The sequence below is a fragment of the Labeo rohita genome, chromosome 14 (assembly GCF_022985175.1).
Source record: "Labeo rohita strain BAU-BD-2019 chromosome 14, IGBB_LRoh.1.0, whole genome shotgun sequence".
NCBI classification, from domain to species: Eukaryota; Metazoa; Chordata; class Actinopteri; order Cypriniformes; family Cyprinidae; genus Labeo; species Labeo rohita.
The window spans coordinates 33,255,189-33,281,834 of record NC_066882.1 but is presented as its reverse complement, the minus strand read 5'-3'; the positions used below and the strand labels follow the sequence as shown (position 1 = coordinate 33,281,834).

Here is a 26,646-nt window from a genome sequence, read left to right as displayed (position 1 = left end):
TGAATGACTGACCGACTTCTTTAGAATCTGTCTCTCCTGGTGTATATGACAAATAGTAAATAATTTCCTATTTGTATTATGATAAAAATATAAAACATTAAATAAAAAACAGTTTTGAGTATTGATAATAATAACCATTAGTAATAATTGATCCGAAATAATAACTGATGTATGAATAATTAAGCAGCAAAACAGCATATTTGAATGATTTCTGAAGAGCCACAAGACACTGAAGACTGAAGTAATTGTCACAATCTCTAACTGGAGTGCCCGTGAGCTTCACTAGAGGGCACTCCATTCCAGACTCTTATCATTTACCCTGGACTCCACTTCCCATAATCCTTTGCATGGACTCATCAACACTCATTGTCTCCACCTGTCGCTCATTTACTCTGTCTGCTCACCCTATATAAGCCTGGTTTAGTCTATCATTCTTTGTGAAGTCTTGTTAGTTGTTAGACTGCATTTCTGAGCATTTTCCCTGAATTAATGTCTCTTGGTTGTCTTGATCTCTTGCCTGTTTCTTAGATTTACCCTTTGCCTGAATTCCCTGCCTTGTCGATTGTTTTTGGATTGCCTGCCTGTATTTTGACCTCTTGCCTGTATTTTGGATTGCATCTCTGGTTTGTCCCAATAAAACTGCATTTGGATCTCCAACTTGTTAAGTCTTGGAGCAGTTCGTAACAGAAGACTTCACCACTTACAGATCCAGCAGCTGAGTGGCATCCAGTTCACAATGGATCCGGTTAATCAATTATTGTGTCTACGTCAGAGGGATTTATCGATTGAGGACTATATACAGCAGTTCTGTGAGTTATACTATCATGCACCTTTTGGAGAAGTTGCACCTAAAGGACTTCAGTTGTAGCTTAAAGGACTTTATGGACTATGCACTAATTTTGAGCAGCTCTGCATACACTGTGGATGTCACTGAGAATGAATATGGCACCACACCAGAGCCTGTTCATGTAATGGCTGCTGGTCAAGAGAGTCTTTACAAAATGGTTGCCAACCCCGTGTCTAGTCCTGTCATGGCCGCCCAGTCCAGTCAAGTTATAGTTGATCTTCCTGAGGCAAGTCACATCACAGCTGATCTTCCAGAGGCACGTTACTTCACGTCTGATCTTCCAGAGGTACATCACATCACAGCTGTTCATCCAGAGTCTCGTCACGTCACAGCTGATCGTCCAGAGTCTCGCCGCATTTCAGTTGCACGTCCAGAGCCTCGTAATATCACCGCTGATCATCTAGAGTCAAGTCACATCCCATTTGCTGCACCCAGAACTCTAAAGTCAGTCTGTCAGTTTCCCAGTCTGATATTTAGTGTGTGAAATGTATCACTGGTGTCTTCTCGCACAGCTGGTATCCCCAAAGCTACTCACTTTCACCCTCCAGTATTTGAACCGTTTCCCCTATCTGCAGTGCCTCCCACAATGGGGATCGCTATTTGGTGCGTTTGGGCTGCGTACACTATCCCAAATTTGCAGAGCCAACAGCGTTCACGGAAGGATTGCCTGAGGTGGTGGCTGAGGCTGCAGAACCTCCAGAGGCAGCGGTGCCCTTTCCAGATGTTACTGAAGTGACATCTTACACTGCTGCTCTGGTCACAGTAGTGGCACCCACTGACGAACTCGCGTCTTGTCCCAAACTGGCCGTGGAGGCCGCCCCTGAACTCCCTGTCTGTCCTGTCATGGTTATGGAGGCCGCTGCTAAACTCCATGTACATTCTCTCTGGGCTTCTGCTTCGTCTGCTCCACCCTGGAGAGTTCCTGCTCTGTCTGCTTCACCCTGGAGGGCTCCTGCTCCGTCTGCTCTGCCTTGGTGGGCTTTTGCTCCGTTTGCCCCACCCTGGAGGACTCCTGTGTCATCTGCTCCACCCTGGAGAGTTCCTGCTCCGTCCACTCCATCCTGGTGGGCTCCTGTTCCGTCTGATCCACCCTGGTTCCCTGCTTTGCCGGGCCTGCCTCGGTCCCCAGGTCCTCCACCTCCACCTCCACCTCCACATAGACCTGGCCCTCCATCCCTCTCCCTGTTCTGCCTCTGCTCCACCTCCCTCCTGAGCTTTAATCTATTCTGTTTGGTGGGGGGCTCTGTCACAATCTCTAACTGGAGTGCCCGTGAGCTTCACTAGAGGGCACTCCCTTCCAGACTCTTATCATTTACCCCGGACTCCACTTCCCATAATCCTTTGCATGGACTCATCAACACTCATTGTCTCCACCTGTCGCTCATTTACTCTGTCTGCTCACCCTATATAAGCCTGGTTTAGTCTATCATTCTTTGTGAAGTCTTGTTAGTTGTTACACTGCATTTCTGAGCATTTTCCCTCAAGGTTGTCTTGATCTCTTGCCTGTTTCTTAGATTTACCCTTTGCCTGAATTTCCTGTCTGGTCGATTTGTTTTTGGATTGCCTGCCTGTGTTTTGACCTCTTGCCTGTATTTTGGATCACGCCTCTGGTTTGTCCCGTTAAGTCTTAATGCAGTTAAGTCTTGGAGCAGTTCGTAACAGTAATAATGCTGAAAATACAGCTTTAATTACAGAAATATTTTACATTTTAAAATAGCTTTAACAGAAAACCACTATTTTAAAGTATAATATTTCATATCATTTGTACTGTATTTATGGTCATATAAATTCAGCCTTCTTTCAAAAAAAAAAAAGTCTTAATTACTTCAAACATTTGACTGCCAGTTTGTATATAAAATAACCGAAATGTAAAATAACAAATTATATTTTTATTATAGCCTAATATTAAAATAAGTGAAAGTCTTCAGATTTACAATGTTCTGGAGTAAGTTTGAGAATGATATTTTAGGCTTATATGTTTTTTTTTTTTTTTTTCTTTTACATTTTCTGAAGACACATGAAATTACAAAAGAAAGCCTGGAGATTTACAAACATTCACTTTTACCTTGTGATGAATAATGTCATTAAGAAATTCGAAAAGGCCAGTAGAAGTTTGCATCTCTGAAAATGTACGTATGTCGTTTAACATTTGTTTTATATTGTAAACAGTTAGCAATGAATTGTCTAGTCATGTTTAGCTGCTTACATTGCCTCAGCTTGCATTCAAGTGGCACACAGCTCAGCTCTGTGAAAGGTAAATCCAGGCTTCTACACTTTGATTGGCTATTTCAAATTTTCTGACATTGACGAGCGCATTTGAGCTGCTGCACAGAGCTGAAGCGTGCTAAATTAGAATGTTTAAATCAAGTGGGCCACAGGGGCCATTCGTCTGGGCCGATGGATGAATGTAGGCTACATACATTTACTATAACTCATTCTTTTCTATATATATATTTAAGCAATGCTCCAGCCCACATTGTACAGCGGCCCAGCAGGAAAATTCACGGTGCTCCAGATGACCAGCCCACATTTAAGAAAATGGTCCGGCCCCTCTGGCATTTGTCAGAATCACCCAATGACCAATCCGCCCATGGTTGAGACTGATATCCAGTGCCGGATCGGGAAAGCTCTGGCTGTGTTTCGTCATCTCCAGCATATCCGGTCATCAGCTTCAATCTGTTATGCCTGTACTCCTCCATTGTTGTTTAGACCACAATCTATGCATGCAAAACATGAACGGTAAACATTTCTGGCGAACAGTTTCTGGAGAATAAACGCATTCCGATTAAAACAGCCTTTAAATTGCAATTACACAATGACGAACCAGGCTAACCGGGCATATTCTATGAATGCAACGACATCACATTTCCGAGGTGGCCGACCGCACAACATCTGACGCTGAACATCAGGTTCTGAATGATCTCAAGCTTGCTGGTGTATTCTGGGATGAAACTGAAGACCCTTTGCGTCCAACAGCACGGGAGGATTATAGTCTAAGAAAGCAAATTCAGTTAGAATAGCATACCACCATACTACTCTTACTTTGTCTGCTACTGTATATCGCTATGTGCAAATTTAAAGGCGAGGATTTTTACACCTGTGCTGATGGGGGTCTGTGGTGTTGTGGGACAGGGCCATGGTGGGATGTTTTAAACAAGTGCACACTGTAAGAGTCATATGACAGGCCGTCAGTGCATCAGCAGGATGACCTCAGATCCCCTAATTCTTTACAGGGTTCAGTCAGTCATCACACCTGAAATGTCCCCATAGAATCAAATACTGACACAACGTCTGCTTCCTTACTCAGGCTACATGCATGACTGAGACATTCCACAGAGGTGTGTTAAGGTCTGGTTAATGGTAGTGCTTCAGGGTACTGGCCCAACAGTGAAAGTGCAGTAAAAGCTTGATTTTGGCCCCACGCCTTGAGGTGCAAGCCTACTGACTGTGACTGCAGCAGTACCCATCCATCCATTATGACGTGGACCATGGTTGTGTAGTTTCAGCAAAAATGACCTGTAGGTGTAGGAGGTGGTGACATTTTTGTGAATAGCTTTGATTCTAATGAAACCAGTGTGCTCTAATTAGAAGCTTTCTTTAGTCACTCTCTTCTTACTGTTTTCGCTGTTTGTTTAATAAACGGAATCCTGTGAATTGCAAGAAACGGCACAAGCTCCCCCTGAAGCACTCGAGCATTCTCCTCCACATCAAGGTAATGGCTGGACATGGACATGAGTGTTTCACCCTCATCGAGGACCTCTGGACATTTAACCATATAGTACAAAATCCCCAAATTCATTACAACTACTACTGCTTATTGTCTTAAATAATCATAAGCTGTGAACATAGTCAAAATCTCAGAGTATCATTTATTTAAACAACAACAAAACAAACCAGATTAATACTAAGAACAGTACCTGTACTTTTTTTTCTGCTTAAAAAGTGCTGTGTGAGAGGAATAGCTCTTGAGATAGATCACCCCACACGACTGAGCGCAAAATACATCTTCCCTAAGTATAAAATGTTGATTTTATGGGCGCTTATTGTTTTAATATTCAGCAGTCATTTAGTGAAGTATGGTTTCACAGTGCTGTTGCTTTTTCTCTCAGGCCATTATAGATGGTAGTTCATAAACATAAATGGAAATGATCTCTTATTGAATCTAAGTCATCTTTAATATGCACTGTTATCGTGTGAAGTAATCTTTTAAGTGGACAGCACGTCACCTCCCATCAGGTTTCAGACTCTTCAACCCCTGATTAGGCTCCTGAAAAGTCAGCATGATTAAATCTTTTCTTCATGGATGTGTTTGTCACATCGATCAATTGCACATATTAATCAGGTTGCCAGAGAGCACACGCGTAGAGCACACTCTCACTGCGATATTAGTCCCACGGGACGAGTCATTACTGTGGCGGTGAGGAAGCGTCTGCTTCCAGATGCATTGTTCTTTGTCAGTCTGGCCGCTGTATTAAAAAAATACCTAGGGTTGTTTTTATTTTCTATGAGCGTGCTGTTAGGGCCTGTCTGTAGCTGCATATTGTGATGTACATCAGGGTGTAATGTGTCATGTCTGTTTTGGGCTTTGGTTCATGTTTATGTCATGCCTTTTATTTTAAAGTGTTGTTAGTCATGTGATTCTTATTCCCGTCATGCCATCGTGTCATATGGTTCCTTGTTTCGTGTTTTCATTGGTTTGTTGGTTCACTGGTTCTCTCTCATCACTGGTTGTTTCCTGTCACGTGGTCCCCTTAGTTTCATGTTTAGGGCCTCTTGTGAACTCTAACCTGTAAATTCACATGATGAAAAGATGAAGATGAAAAAAAAAAGCAGCACATATTTGACAGGCAACAAAAAACCTCGATGAGAGTCCTCAGTTCATGCAAAAGAGGGAGAAGCTGGCACGCCACAGCTCCAAAAGTGCAAAAATGTTTTATTACATGTTCTCACCACAGGTGATGTTTCGAGCCGCATGGCTCGTCATCAGACAATAAACCCATACGGTAACACTTTATTTTGATAGTGCACTCTAGACATTCTACTAACAGTAAGTAACTTTGTAACTGCATGTCAACTAGTCATTAGAGTATTAGTAGACTGTCTGCTTAATATCTTCTAACACTCTTCTAAACTTTGCAAGTAAATGTCAATCTATTCTAACAACCCAAAATCTAACCTAACAGTCTGATCTGAGAGTTAGTAGACATGTAGTTGCAAAGTTACTTACAGATAGTAGAATGTCTAAAGTGGACTATCAAAATAAAGTGTAACCATACATACTGATGTGCTCTTAAAAACCACTTACAACTACATCACATGATAAACACACAAAACCTTCAACACAAGGGCAACAAATCACATAACTAGAATAAAAGTGAAAACATCAAATACCTAAACGAATCAACAATCCAAAATATTTGAGTGAAAGATCAAAATTCGAATGCAGAATCGTTCATGAAGAAAACGAATATCAAACGCTTCGTTTAGATCATTAGGCGATAATTTACTCAAAGTATGAATCCAACAGGCTTCATGTTTTATACTTCGTAATACTGTAATATCACCCCCTCCATGAGGTAATTTAGCTGCTTCAGTGACTAAATGTTGTGCTAGCCTAGTGAAAAATGAAAACACTAAATGTATTTAAAATTATTCATTTTATGCTAAGTATACTACAAATACATTTGCACATTTATGTACTAAATAAAAAATACCCTGCAACTGTACTGTTAGTACACTAAACTGGTATACTTAAAGCCTGCTAAATTGGAACAACTAATTTTGTGCCTAATGGACTTTGATTGTGCAGAAGCAGTGCTGAAGTCCAACTAAAAATATGATTACACTTTTTCGATTGTGCTTAAGTGGAGCTATTGCAAGTATACTTCAGGAACACTTTAAATATCTTGCATTTAAAGACTGATATAATTCAAAGATCATACAGTCTTCATCAGTAGTGACATTAAAGCATATTTTTGGCTTAATATTATGAAATGTGCATGACTAGAAATCGTGTTCCACGTTCCCCCGGTTAGAAACCGCATTCACCCCCTCGGGGAGCCCCCCTCCATCTTCGGGCCCTTGGAATCGTCCTAACCTCTCCCCCCTTGTGGCACCCCTGCCTATGATTCTTTAAAAACCTGAGTTGATGAGCAGGATCTAGATTTTGGAACAGATCTATAATCCTGAAAATCCTAAAAGCTTTAGAATTGTTTTCCATTAGATAATGAAAATGTGTCTGGACACAAGTGCTTTCTAAAGAATCATTTCCTAAAGGCATCACAGATGGCTTCCAGAAAGAACTTTTTGAGCAGATTCTCCTCCAAATACGCCGTCATGCCCACCCACCACACGGCTGTGGTAAATCAGCTCTGATGGATCAAACAATGCCTTTTACAGAGCAGAAACAACACTGAGGCAGTTTGACTCAAGTCTGCGATCCCCACGAGCCCATTTGAAAGGAGCTTCCCCATCTCGTTGTTCATGTCAGTGTCTGAACTCATAAGTGAGTGAGAGCCATGCAGCAGCACAGGAGGGAGAGTTGCAGCTGTTCTGAGGTCAGACATACTCTGGCGTATCAATGCGGTATAGCAAACGGGGCAGAGGAATCACAGGTAAGGGTGAGTGTGTACGTGTGTGCGTGTCAAAGGGAGACACTATTAAGGTCACACCTCCCCTCTTTTTTTCACGCCTCGCTCGCCCACGCTACGTCAAGTTGGCTGTGGAACGCTTGTGATGATTCCAGGGGAAAGCACGAGTGATGATGTGATGTAGAAGAGTACTGATGGAACGGCGTGCATTACCTGTATTGCTCTTACAGTACTGGTGTAAAAAAAAAAAAAAAAGTTATCACTGAAGTAATCATGGATTTTTGGTATTAGATGTAATAGATTAATGCACCGGCTATGTTTTTGATTACATGAGGGCTTTGAAGATTCACTGTATTCTCTGGTAATTATGGTGGTCGTTAGTTTCTATTTAGGTAAATAGAATGTAATACTACGAATCAATGCATTAATTACACAAGCTGCATAATGGTGCTTTGGCCTCTCTACTGCCATTTGTGATTAAAACAATATTGCATGTCACAGAGAAGTTATTTTACATCAGTGCTCTGATGAGTCTGTAGGTTTGAGAAACCCCACAGTCACTGATGATAACCACATTAGAGCAGATCTGTCATGCTGCACCAAAGCCTGCAAACAGCAAGAAGATCTCCCAACAAAACATATATTAGAAGCAAAAATGTCATATATGTTGCTGTGGTTTGGATGTTTATGATTTATGATTGCAGGCTCAGAGTTCAGTATGACAATGTGAATGTATTTGCTCTGTCAGACTAGATCAGCTGTGCACACTGCTGCTGCTGCTGGTGTTATTAATGCTGCTGCAGAGCAAGGACACAGACACGCTGCACAAACAATACGGTCCGCAGCCGATCTGGACAGGTGGTGCTGGGGAGGTGAAGGGATTCAGAGGAACTCTCAGAGTCGGCTCAGTTATAGAATTTTGTTCTGTTGGGCAACCTTCAAGACATTAACTATAACTTCTGATGTTTAACTTCACAGACAGCCATGTGTTGTCTGTAGGGGCAGTTGGAGCAGTGCCCCACCTAAATATGCATCCACCTGAAAACATAGACTTATATACAAACCTCGAAATCCTAAATTGTTAACAAATAAATGTGTTCAGATTTTTTGCAATGTATGTGTGTGTGTGTATGGTAACACTTTATTTTGATAGTCCACCTTAGACATTCTACTAAAAGTAAGTAACTTTGTAACTACATGTCAACTGGTCATTAGAGTATTAGTAGACTGCCTGCTTAATATCTTCTAACTCTTTTCTAAACTTTGCAAGTATATGTCAACTTATTCTACTAACCCTAAACCTAACCCAGCAGTCTGCTCTGAGAGTTATTCAAACGCAGGACGTAATAAGGAGCACATAAAACGGGAGACTTTTCCGAATCCAGCGTCACCTCGGCACCAGGCGCGAGTCAAACGAGCGCAGAAAAGGTACCGGTGACGATGGGAGCTTCAGTAGAGCATCAGTGAACTGCAGCCAGTTGAGATGTTGTCTGGTCATATGTCAGTAAAAATGAATCTTCCTGTTCTGTCAGCCGTTATACTGCGCTCGTACCGCGTGCTCTTCGAGTGCACACGCAAATATGCCAACGCGCGCTGTTTTTGGCTATATTAAAGCACTGTATTATATTCAATCCCAAATAAAACTACGAGTATGTCATCAGTTAAGTCATGAATTTACAAAAAAGGCGACTAAAGCTGCTTTAAAAGTGTGCGTGTGAGTATTTATTATTTATGAGTCACATTTGAAGCAGTGTCAGATTCGTTTCACGTTCAGCAGCAGCAGCTTTTAAAGAAACAGCAGACAAAATATTCTAATGACCAGCTGCTGTGATGTCTGTTAATCAAAGAACTAAATTAAAAAAAAGAGGAAAATCAATAACTTCTGTAGTTTTAAGCTTTAGCTTTTATTTAATTTACATTTTAGTGTTTGATAACTTTAATAAATGAGGCTATATTTTCTGTCTGAAGGTCACAGGTGACAGTTATTATGACGGGTTTGTGTGAAGATTGTTTCAAGTTCACTTAAATTAGAAGTTATTTTTTAAAGTCTAATCAATGTTAAAATTGATAGCTCTCAATTATACTGTAATGTTGATTGGTTATAGTCAGTGGAAAAAAATCAGAGACATCAGTTGGTATCAGTGATACTTGCCTTCAGTCATAAAAAAAGATGTCATTAAACAAATATCAAAGATATACTTCCATTATGTTTTTCCTGCGTTAATTTGAAGATTGAATATGAAATTATTGCAATATAAAAGTATCATTAAAAATGTTAATCTTAGGTGGGATTAACTGTGATTCATTTCAGAAAAAAAAAGTGTGATTAATTAGGTTTTTTTAAATAACTTTTTACATTTTTATTTTAGGTTAGTTTTTTCTCTAGTTCATGACTAGTTTGTAGTCATTCTAATAAAGTTTAAAGTGCTTTCCAAAGTGGATAAACTTGAAAACGCAGTACGCTCTACATGTAATGCTGAGCGGGTGCGACATGAATGTGTCAGTAAAGAGATATTTTCTTAAATAAAAATGATCCTGGCAGAAGTAGTGTTCTGTCTGTATCATCGCAGTGAGCTTTTTAGAGGTCTTATGCATGTGCAGTAATGCGAATTTAACATTTTCCAGCGTTTCAGTGTGGATGAGAAGATTTTGGAAAACGCTAGTGTGGACTTGGAGCATTTTAAAACGATAACACCACTTGCCAACGTATCCGGATTAATGTAGATGTAGCCTCAGTCTGCATCAGTTTAGTAACTAGTAAGACAGATTGTAAACACAAGAATGTGTGTGGAGCAGCGAACCAAATTAGTGAAAGTATAAATCCTTTAGATTTAACATGTTAATACATAAAGACTATAAATCTTTTTTTTTCCTCTCTCAAGTATCTAATGCAAAATTAGAGCAAGAGGTTAATGTAATAAAAAATGTAAAAATGTAAGGTAATGTAAATATATATAAAAAATTCATATAGCTAGCACTACAACCTATTTACAGAATGCTGTAAATGTACAGCCAGATCAGAACGTGCTACTTGTAAACCTGTATGATAAATGATCATATATAAGGATTGTGTTTAGTAATAATATAATAATAAATATAGCTGTAAGCAGCAATTACCGGGGTTCGAGCAAATAAGGCCTTTAAGGTGCTATGCAAAGTTGTTCAGAATGAGGGGATCTATCATATGGTATGAAGATCTAGTGTTCGTGTGAATAGATGAGCATTTTTTAACAGTTTGAGGCCATTTACCATAGAAATCTTGTGTTTTTGAAGCCTTTTTAACTATTATAGCGCCACCTATGGTCCGATCTCCATGAAACTTTGCATGCTTGTTAAGAGTCATCTGGCATATGTTTTCACCAATTTTCATAACATTTTGAGTTTTTGTTTAGGTTTGATAGGCTTTTGGGTATATGTGGCCACACCTCTTTTCTAAATGCCCCCGTTATAGCTACCCAAAGGACAAAATTCAACATTTTTTTGATAATTATTGATCTAGGGAGTCCAGAGAATATTACTGCAGTGGTTTGATCAAGATTGAGTGAAAAATCTAGGACTAACTCGCAAAAGTAGGTTTTTAACATATTTGTGAATATTTAATGAACGATTTGACTGACAGCAATGGTTCTTGAGGCAAAGTTGTTCATCATGAGGAGATCTATCAGATGATATGCATATTGTGTGGATGTGTGAAACACCACGTGATTACAGAGGCAAAAAAATCTCATTAGCGCCAACTAGTGGCCAATTTCTTTCAAAATTCTTACAGACTTTTAGGACCACGAGTTGAATATTCCCACCGAGTTTCGTTCTGATCGGCCTCCGTTAACCTTGTCTAATAGGTGCTCAAAAAAGAGATACGCCAGTGTCCTCATAGACCCTTATGGCACATTGGACAAAGACACTGCATACCAGTTTTCAGATCGATTGGACCAACGATTGCATAGTTATAGCTGTTTTTATGTTTTTTCTGTCTAATAGCGTGTTTTTTTTTTTGTTTTTTTTTTTTATTTGACCAAAGATTTGGCTATTACACATGTGTACCGAGTTTGGTGAAGAGATCTCATTCCGTTCATGAGTTATAGCCATTTTAGTAAAAATGGCCCCTCACCTTACGAAGTTTTGGTGGCCCTTTGTGACCTTGAGTCGAAAGTTCAACTTTTTTTGATAATTATTGATATTCACTGTCCAGGGGACATTTCTCCACTGGTTTGGTTCCGATCGGGTGAAAAACATAGGACTAGTTCGCAAAAGTAGGTTTTGAATTTACTGTAAAATGGCAGAAAAACCGACCCTCGTAGAGTGAATCAGATTCAACTTTTCTTCGGCTTGGCCCAAGGATTTTTTTTTGAGTCTACGACAAACGGTCTAGGAGTTATGGGTATTTTTGTGTTTTCGATCACTGTAGCGCCACCTACGTGCTCAAACCCCTAATTTAATAATATAAGGATTAAATATATATAAAGCTGTAAAGGTCATATTTAGGCGTCCACACACTGAGGTGCAGGAACTTTTGTGCAGAAATGCTATAACAGTCTCCAGTTTAACCAAACTGAAAAAAACACTACACACTTATAAAAAAGGTAACCGATTGCAATAAAATAGTTAATTTAACAAGACAGAAATCAGAGTCACTTATTGAATGCAAAACAGATATTTTATATTTAGTAGAAAAAAATCTTAATCACACATCTTGAATCATAGCAACTTTTTTTGGGAATACTTACAGTAAATCACAACAAACACACACAAAAAACAAAGTTAGACTCCAAAGCAAATTGTCCATTGATGAGGAATGAGGCGTGAGAAAGTGACTAAAGGCTTATCTGGTGTCCCGTCCACGTGTCACCTAGTCCAACCTAATTGTCCATCTTAAACCGTATGCTCAATATCAAAGTTCCCAGCAAACTGGAAGACCTTTCCAAGAATGACGGATAAAAGGCAAGGTGTAGATCTTTGCGGACAAAAGGGAATTACAAACTTACAAAAAAAGGCACCAGATTCCCCCAGATACTAAAAAGTCCTTCTACAAAAAGAAACAAAATCATATTCAATATTCAAATATCACTTCCAGTAAGTTAAACATATATTGCATACCAAACATAAACTTACTTTCAGTTGAGCACAAAACATAAGTTTCTCAACAAGGACTCAGAAGTTTGACCCATGGCTACAAAGTCTCTCTACAAAAGTCAGATGGAAACAAACCATACCAAATGTTCACAAAACACTTCAAATGCAATACATTGTTAAAGATACATTTCATATAAAAGCCAGCCTTACTTTCTTTCAGCTGAGCATAAAACACAAGCTTCCCAATAAACCAAGTTCGACCACATTGTCAAGGCCATGTTCCAGCCATTGGTTTTCTCTTCTTCTATACCCTGACGTAATTTATAGAGCAAATATTGCACTCTAGTGCCCCCCGTGGTGAGGAAGAGAACAACACCTAACCTTTCACAGTCCTATAACTGGCTGGTGACTGTTATAATGCTTTGAGTTTTCTGTTGTCCATCAGATGATCAGGCTGCACAGTGATTGGCTGGAACTCAGTTGGTGGGCGTTCCCTCTCATCAGTAATATGGATAATCTAAAGGCATATTTTAATGACAGAAGAAGTCAATGGCTTAAAAAACGCTAAATTTATCACTTTGCCTTTAGTATTGGAAATAATGTGTGATATAATTTTCACTAATGTGCAACTCATGACCCCTAAATAGCAACAGCAGCTCTGATCTTTGATGTTTCCCCTGCAGGCGAAGTTTCACACTTTCCGTTAGCATCAGATGCGTCGCATTACTGCAAGTCCAGCAGCGTGTTACGTGCGATGAGTCGATGCAGCGGTGCTGAACTCACGACTCCTTTGAAGCGGAAATACATGCTCTCATGCATTCAAGATAGAATCGCTCTTTGAAAAAGAAAAGGACAAAAAAGTAATAAATAAATAAAAACAACTTTGAGGTTGCATCAGCCGAAGCCAGTCACATTAGGTTGATTGGCTGTTAACGGTATGAAAGAGCTTTAAAAGAGATCTGACAATTAGCACCTTCTTATGTGAGTATTCAGAGCAACATGAGGCAATTAACACAGGTTAGTCAAAGTCAATGCCTGAACTGCAGGGCCAGACTAGAAAACTGATTTAATGTGACAGCCATTCAAAACCAGCTTTCAGCGTGTAAATGTACAGAGATGTTAAAGCTGAGCTCACGAGAGGCAGACAGCAGTCATATGGTCTGCTGAGTCCATCTTCCACTCTCACACCACTGGATTTCACAGATCTGCTAAATGTTCGAAAACAGCCTTGTGTCACTGCAAAGTCAAATGGGTTTCTTTTGCAATTTGTATTTTTGCAGACTGTCCTAATTTTGCTCAAGAGCGAGATAAAGTGAAGTTTGTTTTTAAAGTTAAAAGTCTTGACACATTGTTTTAAAATGTGCCATTAATGTGAGAAAAGCAACAGCGCACAAAGGTTAAATCTGTAATCTACAATCGTCTAACACACCTCACTGAACTCATCAGTGCATTATTTTAGATCGCATGACAGGAATCAGGTGTGTCAGATGATGGAGAAGTGCTGTGGAAGAAAGTGGAGCTGGTCTATAGCGCACATTTACATACCACAACATGTTCTGTGGGAGAGAACTGAGTAGTCATAAAACGTCATAAAATGTATTTTATTTGTGAAGTAGAATAAGTGTAAATCTTTAAATAAATAAATAACTCCGTCAGGGGCTCTGGACATTGCACTGGACCAGTACAGCATGTTCATGTACTGGTGTTTTCTTATTAGTGCGCTATGATATATTATTTTAATTTATCATATGACACAGTTCTTTTATATCTGTCATCTAATGAATGTGCTGTTGCATCTTTGAATTACTGTTGGTCAGTTACAAATTTATGCTGTAAAAATAAATGATCTGCGTGGCAACAAAAGCTCACTCATTCACATATTGTGCAAGTTAGTCTGTACAATAATTTATGTAATGGCAGCAGTGGGCTGCGTTTGATTAATATGACTTATTATAACATTTCAGCTGAATCATTTATCTTCTCTCTGGCGTTGCACTATTCACACTCAGGGCCATTGTTTTTTTTTTGTTTGTTTGTTTGTTTGTTTGTTTGTTTTTTTCTATTAATTGTTTCATTGGTACCTGTATCTATATACATTGCCAAAAAAAAAAAAAATATATATATATATATATATATATATGTATTTGGGGTGTAACGATACATGTATTTGTACCGAACCGTCACGGTACGGGCATCTCGGTTCGGTGCATGAGGCCTTACAATGAATACAGGCAATTCACAACAGCGAATGTCAGGAGTTGCGCACTTGAAAACAAAGGCCACTAGACAGTGATCATGTGCTGATTGTGAACACGTCTCTCACTGATAAAGGAGAATAATGTTACTTTAAAGGTTTGTGCACTCAACTGTCTGCGAAATGGAGCTTTGTGTTCTTGTATCTGACCTCTCTCATTTGGCACAAATACAAATATTTCATAATATTTTCATATTGACGATGTATCCAAATGCTAACGTGTTCCTACGGTGACACAGTAAACGCGGCCGCGAAAATCATGTTTTCCCCCCTAACTAAATTAAATATATGTCAAGTATTTATTCCTTTTTATGTATGTTCTGCAAATTTTATAGCCTATATATGACATTATAATTTGATATAATATTTAGTAGGTGGAAAAAAATTGTAATTTGTACTACTGTCTGTTAAAAATAAATGAAAAGAAATCTAGCGCAGTAGATTTTTTTTTTTTCTGTTGTACCGAAATTGTATCGAACCGTGACCCTCGAACGCACTAAACCGTGACATCTGTGAACCGTTATACCCCTAATATATATATACACAGTAAAATTACATAGGAAAATGACATAAAATCATATAAAAATATTCAAGATCAGTTTAGTTGAAAAACAATACTAAGATTCTAATAGTTGTTTTCTGAGAATTTATTTTTAATAAAAGCAGCAAATCCTGCAGTGATAGAGCTCATAACAGCAGACATGAGACTTCTTGGAGGTCATACCTGCTTTGTATACGAGGTGAGATCTGCCACTGATTTCCATTCACTGATGTGCAGGTTTTCATGTAAATTGTAATTTGTTCTTTAGGTCATATTGCAAAAGGATGTGGTTTATCTTGAGTTTTTAATGAAAGACACTGAATGATGAGTGAATGATGATAGATATTGAAGGGAAGAGACATTAGCTCAAGGACAGCAATACATGTTTCAGTAGTGCTGTTCGTATGATATTTGTATGATAAGTCAGTAAAATGATCTGAGTTAAAACTGTAATTGAAATGGATGGGGAAAAAATCAGGGTTAGATTAAATAGATTTTGTGATCAGTAGCATATACATATGCATTTGTGTCCTCAGTAGCATATGCAAACGCTCCAATCTAGTGCTTGCTTGGAACCACAGTAACATCAACAGCAAAAGTCATTTTCAATATGTGATTGATTCGAATGAATTACATAATTATTAATCGAAAGCAAACAAATCACAAATCTTGATCATTAGTTTTGTCGTTCTGTTTTTCAGTGCCATATTAGAGACTTGTATTGTCATATTTAATGTATATTGTATGTGAATCATTTTCTGTTAATGAATAATAATAATAATAATATTTCCTGCTTACACCACATGACTGCTGAATCTGACTGGTTGACAGACAGTCTGAAGCGTGCAGTCATTTTTCAGTACAGTTATGGTTTCCCGATAAACCGCTTAAAAAAAATGTACAGTTAGTCCCCACAGTTATCATTTGACATTTACATTTCTCATTAAACATAAATGCTGTGAATTGTTTGTGCTTTAGTTGCCCTTGTTTGTGGAAAGAGCGTCTCTGTACAGTAAACTCGTGCACTGGCATCAGTCGTGACCACTGTTTTATTCAAGCGTCTACTGCTGAACTTTGTTGAGCGGTTACATTGTTACAGTCTCTCCATTTTGACTCGCCCTTGTATGAGCAACCACATGTCATTTTATTTGGTCAGGTTAACCTCAAACTGAATATATATCTGAACATTATATACATAGTAAATGGAAGGTCCTGCAGTACAAGTGAAATCTGCCACCACAGTTGCCTGACCTCTTTTTCTTTGTTGAAAATTACAGCTCTGAATATGAATCAATTTTGTAAGCTCACCTTAATTACCCTGATAACACATGAAATCTATTTAGAACGTTTTTATAGACTTGCTCATTAATTCATAACAGAAGATTAAACGAGAAATCTTCACGTGTACGTTTTGAATTTGCCCTATTGTTTTCCTTGCCGTCTTCGCTAGTTTTAAAAGCCATTATTTCAAGTTTTTTCAAGACCTGGGTTATGTTTAAAAATGCACCACACTAGCAGCTTTCATGAAATTATGCTGAACTAAAGATTTATGAAATATTCATGCAGACTGAACTTAATGTCACAGGACCGAAAAGTGATTTTAAATATTAAAAAGCAGCTGATTTCCCTGGCCTCGGGCCTCACGGAGCTGAATCACAGATTTACTAGAATTAAAGTTGGTTTACTACGACAGCTTTGCTAAGACAATGTGACACATCCAACCTCATAAAAGCCATGATGGCATTATTCTGTATGTCTTGGAAAGAGTTTAAAATGTCATCGCGGGGCCGTACGATAACAACAGAGCAGACGCCGTGAATTCGTGTTGAAACGGCGTGCCCAATTACTTCATTATGTTGAACCCTCAACCTTTCTCTCTGTCTCCCAAACACACACACTTCAAAATGACACGCTTTAGAGGTTCTATTTATAGCAGTCAAGTCACATTTATTTAAATATCGCTTTTCACTGTACACATTATTTCAAAGCAGCTTTTGCAGGAATTTTATTGTTACAAAGTCATAGTGTAGTATCTCTACAGTATACGATGTCTCCATAAAGTAATCTATAAAGCCCCTATTGAGCAGAGCGGTTTTATCAAAACTTTAAGCCTCAGTGAATGAGCCAGAGGCAACTGTGGCAAGGAGTGAAAAAAGAAAAAAAAACCTCCATAAGATGGTAGATCATGGAGAAAGAAAAACTGTGACAGAAACCAGTCTCAACTAGGGAGGCAGTTCAGGCCATAAAACATGACAAATTCCAACATTTGTTAAGTGCGTAACTGCTTGACTGAACTGAAAGATGTACGTCTAAGATTTGTCCATAACCAGCCATGAGCTCACCAAGGACTGAACCGTGGCCGGCTTTTCATGTTCAAAACTGAGTGTCTGAATGTACAGTACGATTCAGTTTAGACAATTTGCTATATGTTGTGACAATGAATGCAGTCGGTTCACGACGCTGTGAAATGCTGGAGTCGTGAAGGCAACTCGATAGAGTCAGTGCCGGGTCCAGTCCCTCAATCCAATACTTCACATCGCAGGCACTTGAACAGACAGTATTCAGAAAGAAACAGGCAGGTTATGATATTATTCTTAAGAAATATTCAAAAAACAGTAGCATAACAGTAGCACCCAGTATCTGTAGAGTCAGGTCTTAAAAAAAGTCATTTTTAAGAGCTCAAAAAGTCTTTTTAAATGGCATTCGTTGAAGCCAAGCTGCCAAAACCACTCGTGTTTATACTTCCTCAACATTGTAATGTCGCACTTTGGTAGACATTTGCATCGTACCGCCTCCACAACAACACATACTGCTTTACCTTTTCAGTTCCAAAGCCGTCCAGCAGTAAAGAGACACTGCAGTGGCTTCAGCGTTTACTGACAAGTCTTAAAGGAGACAGAGCACCTTAAGAGAGGGTGGCAAATAATAATGATAAGTAGTTTACCAGCTGCTTCTCAGACTGTGATCTGTGTTAGTCATCATACATGTGTGCTTGCTAGGTGCTTGTTACACCAATATGACGTGATGTTTACTTGCTGTGTACTCTTACTTTTCTTGTAAATACTCAAATACATTTAATTTTCTCTAAAAGAGAAGATCAATTCCAGAACAAAAAATGACCCCCTTGCCATCCAAGATATTTGTGTCTTTCTTTCTTCAGTCAATAAGAAATCATGTTTCTTGAATTCAGGAATGTTCTCCATATAATGGACTTCAATGGTGCCCCCACGTTTGAACGTCCAAAATGTAGTTTAAATGCAGCTTCAAAGAGCTCTAAACAATCCCAACCAAGGAAGAAGGGTCTTATCTGGCAAAACGATCTGTCATTTTTTTAAACAAATTGAAGATTTATATACTTTTTAAGCTCAAACACTCGTCTTGTCTAGGTCTGCATGAACTTTTTTCTGGGTCAGTACGGTCAGTACAGTTAGGGTAAGTCGAAAAAACTCCCATCTCATTTTCTTTCCCAACTTAAAAATCATCCTACATCGCTGCAGAAGTACCGATCCAGTGTTTACAAAGTGAACAAGCAAAGAACGTCAAACACCCTTTCCAAAAAAACAAGTTTTTCAACCTACCTTAACTGTATTGACCCGGATTACACAGACTACGCATGCGCATCGCAGAGACGAGACAAGACGAGCATTTCAGATTAAAAAGTATATAAATTGCCAGTTTCGTTTCTTCCTCGGCTGGGATCGTTTAGAGCCATTTGAAGCCACATTTAAACTGCATTTTGGAAGTTCAAACTTGTGGGCACTATTGAAGTCCATTATATGGAGAAAAAATCTGAAATGTTTTCCTCAAAAAACATAATTTCTTTATGACCGAAGAAAGAAAGACATGAACATCTTGGATGACAAAGGGGTGAGTACATTATCTGTAAATTGTTGTTCTGGAAGTGGACTTCTCCTTTAAGCTAAATGTACATTCTGTCCATTGGTTCCTGATCTCGCTTGGAAGCAGAACTCTCCTCTGTTTCACCTTCGCTTCTTGAATAGACTGACCTGAGCGTGTCCACAGAGACTTCATCTGCATGTGTCTATTAACGGCTTTATAAAAAATGATGTAAAGCAACATGTTTGTTCATGAACAACAATCTGAGAAGACTGTAAAATTTGCAGAGATATTTTCCATCTGTTCAGTTTTCAGGTGGCACCTTCTCATGGGTGTGAATTGCGTAATTAGTGGCTCCATCTGTAGTGTCTCATATTTTGTCCAAAATGAGGAAACACTGTACTGTAATTAAATAATAAATGAATTAATCCATTACTACTTTAATAGTGAATCTTGAAGTCATCATGTAGGTGTCGTCCATATGCAAACAGATTTCTGAAATAAATCCCTGTGAAGCAGCAACTGAAAAGCAATGTTGACTTATGATTGGTTTCTGCCGGTGAATTATTAAAATATCTTTTGACTTTTCCATTTTCAGGATAACCCTATAATATTATGCAGGTTGTGAATAGGAAGGACCCCTGTGAAAAGGAACTTTATTGCTTGCTTCTTTAAAACGAGACATTACACACACCCACCCCTCCCGCACCCCCCCTTTTGTCAGTGCTGTTTAATTGTCACCACAATTTTAAAAAATGCTAAAAATGTTGTGGCCTTAATGTACTGGGGAGTGGAGAAGAAGAGATGAAACAGACAATACTTCTGTGGCTTCAGATTCAGACTGTTTTATTTTGCTCTTGTTTATGTAAAAGCATCAAAGGTTCCCACAAATGCACACAGCAATTCAAAATGTACAAATATATTATGTATTGTTATATATATATAAAAACACTGTTGCATTTGTAATAGCAGATATGTCATCACAATATATGTTACATATACTGTGATGCAATATGGATTTTAATCCCAGAAGACAAAAATAGTCCCTCCAGAAAAAAATGAAAACGGACGCTAACATTGTCCTCTGCGTAAAACTCAAACAGCATTTCGGAAAATGTAGTAGTGTTTCATGACCCTTTAAGTGAAACAAATGCATATACCAGAGTAATGCTACGCTGGTCAGCTATATTAAGAATGCTGTGTGATACTGACTTGAAGGCGAGAGTGACACAAAAGATGCCATTATACAAAAAGAACCATATGAAAGCATGTCTGGGAGTTTGCCAAAAGCACAATAATGACTCAGTTGTGATGTGGGAAGAGATTACGTGGTCAGATCAGGTTAGCCACAATTCAGAGCGATATTTGTGTGTTGCAAATCTAGCACTGCCCACACAAAATACCAAATCTACAGAGAAGAACAGTGTTGCAGCCATCTTGCTCTGGTGCTGCTCTCCATGATTTAAATATCTTAACAAATCAGAATGAAAAACAGGTGGGAAAAAAACTATTGTCCTTCTTCCTGCTGGATGAGCATTGACTCAAGAAACTGATACACATATTGGCCCAGTTGTAATTATTTGTTGGCACTATTTCAAATGTCCATGCCTAAATTTAATCATACAAACCTAAGCAACTTGAATCAATGCGGCAGGTTTGGAGGACCGATGTGGAACCGAAGAATTAGAGGACCATGGCAATGGCCTGGTGGGGCGGAGGACAAAGTTCGAGCCAAAGGGACAGAGAGCTCTGGCAGAGTCAAACGTATGGAAGCCCAGTGCAGAGCCAGGGGATCAACAGACCATGCTGAGGCCTGAGGATTGGAGGAGCACAGTAGAGCCCCGGTGGAGGTGAGGGATAATAGGGCCAAGGCAGAGACAAGGGACTGGAGGGACAAGATGGAGCTGGAGGGTTGGAAGTCCTACGCTTACACCACATTTTAGCAGATTACATGTATGTGGCAGGCCAAGAGAATGTGGTCACGCCAGGGAAGCCTGCAGGACTAGGATGAGCCAGTGAGCAGGAGCATGAGGAGTCAGGGAGCTGACAAAGACCCTGGCAAAGACAGTGGAGAAGGAATGGCTAGAGACCCGGACAATATCCAGTCAGTCAAAGCACAAGAGCGGAACCAGCAGAGGAAGAAGGGCCAGAGACCTGGACAGAACCAAGAGGTGATGTGTGCTGGAAGGAACCAGTGGAGGAAGAAGGGCTAAGGAACCAGAGAGTCCACAGAGCTGGATGGAACAATTGAGTCCGTCCTGACGAACGGGTCAAGTGGAAGGATCTGTCTTGGAGGAGTGGCTTAATTGCAGGACAGACAGGTCAATGAACGCTGGCTCCAGTATGGACAGGCGAATGAGCGTTGCCCCCGAAACAGACTGGGCAGCGGGTGCTGGCTCTGGGATGGACAAGACCTCTGGCTCCTCTGGTTCGTGGCAGGTGCGTACGTAGGCTTGGGGTCTGTGGGAGATGAAGTGGCCATGATGAAGAGCTGGGATGGCTCAAGGAGAAGCTCTGAAACTGAAGTATACGATGGGATGGAAACCCCTGTGAAACCCTTTCTTCTCCTTCTTCTTCTTCTTACAGGTTTTCCTTCTTCTGAGCACCGCTTTTTTGTTCAACATTTTTTTCTGATAGTGGACAGGTGAACAAAGGTTTTAAGAGATTTTAGAGTTTTCTGGAGGTGTTTTGCTGTTGCCCACATATTGTACTGCCCATTGTTCTCTCAGAGTGATGTTTGTAGGATGCACACTCCTACAGTAGCAACAGTCCTGGATTTCTATACTGTGGATTGATAAACATTTTGTAGCCTTTTCTAGATTTGTACACATTATCTTTTTACGTCTTTAAAGGCCCTCTGAAAAGGGTTGACGTCAATGCATTGTTCACACTTTCCAATCTGTCTTGAGAAGAACAGATTTGTAAGCAGCCAGGCTTTTAGTGACCTCATTTAAAGGACAAGACACCTATGCAATCCACACTCCAATCTCATCTTTTTAACTGAAACACTTGACTTCAGTTAGCTTTTGAAGAAGTCGTTAACACACGTGTACTGTGAATTGTTGCTAATTTCGTTGTTGTATTTTCATTAGCAATTTGAAAATGTAAAAAAAAAAAAAACAAAAAAAAAACAACAACTTAAACTGCAGTGTTTTAAGATGTAAAAAATTAATCCAAGTAAAATCAAGTCAGATATTTTTCCACCTTTAACAAAATATTAATGTAACAAAGTTCAAGTAATAATCAAAACATCATGAGAATATTAGTAGACAGGTTAGGGTTAGTGTTAACAAATGTTAAGTTGACATTGTTACTTGCAAAGTTAGTCAGTAGAATGTTTGTTGGGAACTATGAAAAGTGCAGATATTAAGCAGATAGTTGACTAATACGCTAATGAGTTAGTTGACTAATACTGTTAGTTGACATGTAGTTGCAAAGTTACTTAGAGTTATTTGAATGTCTGAAGTGGGGTTTTAACATAAAGTGTTGAAAGATTTTGTGTCTTGTATTCGGCACTATCTGTGATTCCTTCAATCTTGCGTACTGCTCCAGTCCCAGGAGGAAAGCAGTCCTATTGCATGATGCTTCGCCACCATGATTCATGCTGGATGGTGTTGTGTGGGTGATGAGCAGTCTTCTTTTTGTGCCAAACCTACCATTTGAAATGATGGCCTAAAAGTTCAATTTGGTTTTATCAGACCATAAAACATTTTGCCTTTGTGTGGTGTGTGTGTGTGTGTGTGCGTGTGTGTGTGAGTAATGGCTTCCGTCTGGCCGGCCTCCCCACAGCCCAGACGAACAAGGAACACAGCATATTATGGTCACATGCAGCAAATGACCAGACATTGTCAGACATTTGTGCGGCTCCTCTAATGTTAGTGTAAGTCTCTTGGCAGCCTCCCTGATATGTTTTTACATCAGTTTTTGACAGACACCCTGTTCTTCAGAATGTCATAGTTGTACCCTATTGTCTTCATTTGCTGACGATGGCCTTCGTAGAATCCCATGGCCCATCTAACATTTTGGAAAGACATTTGTTCCTTCCTCCTGACTGGTAACTCTCCATAATGAGATTCCCCACATCCTCTATAAGCTCTTTGTGGGCTTCAGCAATAAGATACAGCCAAGAAGATGCTAAGAAAATCCTGCAGAAACTGCTGATTTTTATTCAGGGTGTGTAGGCTTTCTATAACCATTTATCCTTACGCAGGACAGTATAATGGTGTGTGTTTGCGCGGCCGATGGTGTGCTTTGGTGAGTACAGGCATTCAATCTGCCATCAGAGCACTTCATATAATTGATCATTATAATACAAGACTGTGACCAATGCCTTTGTAGCTGCCGTCAATTAAATGAACAAATGTGTTTAATCTCCAACAATATAATCGCCTACTCCTTACATAAGCATTTAATCAAAACATCAAAGGGGTTGCATTTGACTACAAAGATGAAACGAGTAAATCAGTCCCGCTGCCCAGGTTACAGTGAATGAGTGCTGTCTGTCGTAATCACAATTTCTCTGTTAAGCAGAGGAACCTGACATTATGTCAGCATTTGCACTGTAATTAAAAGAAACAGCAAGGAAAAGGCATTAGATTAGAATTTCAAGATCTTCACTTCACTCCAGGGATGGCGGTTTGCAGTCAGGGCTTTAAGCCAGAGCCGTGTGGAAGTGGCTTTATTAACCTAGTTTGGTTTTCAGAACCCCGTCTTGCTGAGAGCTTAACTGATCTGGTTTTGTCCATGGAAAAAAATGGCAAAAATGAGAATGTAAACAAAAGTTAATAATATAAAGGTTTTTTCACATCAACCACAATGAGAAAAGGCAAAACAAATTACAGATGATGGTCCATTCACATCAATCAATCAGTCAACCAACAAATAAACAAACAAACCATGCGGCAAACAAAGGGATTTACAAACCCGGCTTTATTTTATATATAAACAACTCTGTAATCATGGATTGTGCATGTAGTTCAAAGGGGTCATGAACTGTGAATGTTTAATTTAGAGTGATTGTCAAGCTCATGTTCAAATATTTTCAAAGCATTTGCATCACCAAAGTCTCAGACACCAGACATGTGATCTAAAACTCACATCTTATTTGCTCTTGTTTTATTGTCAGATGAGAAATCTAAAAATCACCACACACACCAAAGAAAATCCTTGCTTTGTCGGCAGGTGACTGTTGGTGGTGGAATCCACTGTTGAGTTCAAGAGGGAACACAGATCTGTAGAAGAATATTGAGCTGAAGACCCATTACAGTAGTCCAGTCTTGAGATGACAGGAGCTGTGCAGCATTTTCAGACCGTTTTAGAAATTTTGTTTTAGATGGTCACCAAACCGTACCCCTATAGGTTCCTGGTTGATCAGGCTGGGTTAGTGTTATTGAGCTCAGCTGTAACGTGATGCGGTCGACTGATGTGTGAGAAGTGAGTTTGAGCTGAAGGTGGTGCTCCTTCATTCAGGCTTTCGGAGTGCAGTTAATGCATATGTGAGGGACATGCTAGCACACAGTGTGTGGATCAGATGAATGTACAGTATTGTCTGTGTAGGACTAATGCAGCGGTCGTGGGCCCTAGTGAGTGGTTGTATATAACGGGTGTTCAGTGAAGCCAATTTCCATGTCTGTATCTGTTGAAAAGGCACACATTTGGTTTGAATCTGTATCTTCATTTGAATAAAACCAGATGTGGGTGGAGCTTAAACTTGGTGTTCGTCTGAAATATATGAAAAGCCCATTTTATTGTCATTCTGCGTTAGTAAATGTTAAATAAAATAGCTATGTTCTTTAGAAGAGAACTTGCGGGGCAAGTCGGACATGTTCCCACCACCTTTTGCCAAATCATGATTTTGTCCCCACCACTTTTAGAAATATCAGCCAAATCCCATACACAACTCCATTCCCTTCTTAATGATTTCATTGTTCGTTCAATACATGCGCTGAACTCATTTGGTGGTCGATCATTGACACAGTCCTGTAGTCCAGCTGTGTGTGAGGTCGTCCTTCAGCCCTGCTCCTGGAGACCCGCTGTTCTGCAGAGTTCACCTCCACTAGATCATCAGGCTCTTTAAGATTGCTTGAAACATCACGGGCAGGTGTGTTGAAATGGGTCGGAAATAAACTTTTCAGGACGGCGGGTCCCCAGGAGCAGGGCTAAGACATAGGCCTTATAAGACATCAGTGTGTACGTATCTGGTTGCCATGAATTTTCATTCACTTTACACACACTAATGCCATGTAATTTAAGCTGTTTATCTTAAATATTGTGCTTTCACCTGTTATCCGGAAAGAACAGTGACTGCATCTAACGATTACTTTTGAAGTCATTATCCTTGCCTGCATGAATGAGGTATTTAGCTTTGGGCACATCCCTGTCGTGCGTATTGAGAAGAGAAAGGGACCGGCACTGCACCCTGAGGTGCCCTCGTGCCCGGTTTAGGATCTGGTGACTCACTGTGTCAAGTGCGTCTCTAGTGGGATGATTATTTGGAGGCAGCAGGGTTTCACTGACATTAGAAGACTACATCTTGAAGGCCCAGCTTGTTTCTTTGTGTGAGTTGTGAACATTTGCCCAGTTTCAACGGTCCTGTAAGCACACGTAAACTCCATACAGCCAACATGATTTGAAATGAGAGTTACATATGATTTAGTGCAGAACGAGGCTCATCAGAGTGATTTTATCAGAGCTGCGGGCCGGTCGAGTGAGATATCGCTCAGGGACGCTTATGCAGGTTGGCAGACCACAGTGTCGTTTGCCTTTAATTGGGTGCAGAGGAGGCATTCTCATGTCTGCCTTTGGCTCTCTCCCTGTCTTCCCACTTCCCATCCCCATATCACCCTGATGCTGTCGCTCTCTCTCTGTCACACTTCACATCATGGCTTCAGGAGAACGGACGACGTGGACAATGGTTCCTTTGCCCCCCATGCGTCCAATGTGATAGACCTCTGCAGGGAGCAGGAGTTTGGAGACTAATCTGAGGCTCCATCACGCATGACTCATCCGCTCATGCAGATTCCACATGACGAGATGCACTGCTCTTGCTCTTTCGACGGTGTCCGTGTCAACCTAAGCTGCGCAATAATATTCTTATCTATCAGTTATTGACTAGATAGACTAAATCTCTAAAACGTTGTTGCAAAAAAATGCTGAACCTGGGATGACACCCACAGTCGCATCTGTTGTGATTTGCCTGCCAATGTAATGTAATGCTGCCTTGTTCCTTAACATGAGTTCCAAGGTGCTACTTAGACAGTGCTTTAATGCATTGGGCACACACGCTCACAATGCAGAGGCTGTTCCAAAAGATATCTTGCTTTGGTCAAATTCTAGAACAGCACTGCATGGTTAAGGCTATTGCAAAATCTATTTGTGAGGCATATATACGCACATACAGACAGAATTCAAATAAATGTCATTTTAACAACCTTCTTTAAATCTGTGTTTGACCACATTGTGCCTGTGGCGACAGTTCTGCGAAATGTTCCGTTTTAACTGAAAC

At 39.8% G+C, this 26,646-nt stretch overlaps 1 protein-coding gene and 1 long non-coding RNA gene across 4 annotated transcripts in view; one reads left to right on the top strand and one right to left on the bottom strand.

Moving 5' to 3' along the window:
- The window catches only part of il1rapl2 (interleukin 1 receptor accessory protein-like 2), a 252,677-nt gene that overhangs the window by 58,665 nt on the left and 167,366 nt on the right, over window positions 1-26,646 (top strand). The window lies entirely within an intron of this gene.
- LOC127176448 (uncharacterized) lies at window positions 12,160-12,795 on the bottom strand. The gene is made up of 3 exons (XR_007829102.1): window positions 12,721-12,795; window positions 12,550-12,620; window positions 12,160-12,463 (listed from the first exon to the last, which is right to left on the bottom strand). It is a non-coding gene; the product is annotated as an uncharacterized LOC127176448 (long non-coding RNA).